The sequence below is a fragment of the Gavialis gangeticus genome, unplaced genomic scaffold (assembly GCF_001723915.1).
Source record: "Gavialis gangeticus isolate Ggan-Ray unplaced genomic scaffold, GavGan_comp1, whole genome shotgun sequence".
In the NCBI taxonomy this organism is placed as follows: domain Eukaryota; kingdom Metazoa; phylum Chordata; order Crocodylia; family Gavialidae; genus Gavialis; species Gavialis gangeticus.
This window is the reverse complement of record NW_017729032.1, coordinates 207338139-207339107: the sequence shown is the minus strand read 5'-3', so window position 1 is coordinate 207339107 and position 969 is coordinate 207338139. Positions and strand designations below refer to the sequence as shown.

The following is a 969-nucleotide window of genomic DNA, read 5'->3' as shown; positions in this document are numbered from 1 at the left end:
GGGGGGGGGGGCGCCTTTGTATTTAGTTTGCCTGGACTAGCAAACTAGCAACACACCTTGCACCTCTCCCGAGACAAGCCTTGCCTTGGGCCCATGGCTGACCTGGGATTATGGCGTGTCCACATGGTGCCCTTACAATGAAGGAGAGGGTTCAGTGAGTGGCTGAATGCAACCATTGACCAGACAAAGGGATCCCAGGGGGAGGAGGTGGGAAACTGCTCCGGGCATGAGACACCAGAATGAACTGGGAGCAAGTGAGGGTTCACCCTGGGGGACCCAGCTCTGTCCCACTGGGTCTCCTTACAGGCCGGGGGGAAGCAGGCAGCACCATACCCAGACTCCTGGCAGCCCTGAAAGAACTTTTATTATGAGCCCGCCTCCACCAGAGACAATGAAAATAATCATGAAACAATTACTATTTTCGGACCCCCTTTGTGTCCCGGCCCTGGGTGGCTGCCGGGTTCACCCATGCCTGTGTCCAGCCCTGGAAGCAGGGGCCTCTACCTTTGTTCTCTGAGCCTAACCCAGCGCCCTGCAGAGGACCTGGGCCCCAGCTCCATCTCTCCTGGCTGCGGGGGCCAGAGGGATGCCAGGGGCGGGCAGCGCCCAGCCTCTGAGCCCCGCAGAGCCGGAAGGGTGCGAGCCGGGCAGGGGAGCAAGTGCTGCGGGATGATGCAAGAGGAAAGCCAAGGCGCAGGGACACGGCCCCCCGGGGCTCCCCCATCCCCTGCCCCACTGTCCCCCCGGCACTCACGGCAGTGACGGGGCCGACGCCCCCCGCCCCGATCGCAGCGCGCGGGCAGGATGCAGCGAGGCTCCAGCGCTCCTGGCGGGGGGAGGGGGAGCGGGGCGCGCTCTGATTGGCTGGACCGGGGGCGTGGGGGCACACGCCGCACCAATGGGAAGGCGGAGAGTCACTCCTGCAGCCCTGTGGCGGGGGGGGGGGGTTTTCCCTCCTCCCCTCCCACA

The 969-nt window shown here is 64.9% G+C and overlaps 1 protein-coding gene across 5 annotated transcripts in view; it reads right to left on the bottom strand.

The window, feature by feature from the left end:
* LOC109302962 (cystathionine beta-synthase-like) overlaps positions 1-832 on the bottom strand; it is a 66297-nt gene extending 65465 nt beyond the window's left edge. For 3 of the 5 annotated variants that reach the window (XM_019524941.1, XM_019524938.1, XM_019524942.1), the window contains exon 1: positions 751-832. The gene's annotated coding sequence lies outside the window, so the exon portion shown is untranslated. The remainder of the gene's footprint in view (positions 1-750) is intronic. The other 2 variants (XM_019524940.1, XM_019524943.1) reach the window with 1 other exon arrangement.
* Positions 833-969: the final 137 nt, after the last annotated feature.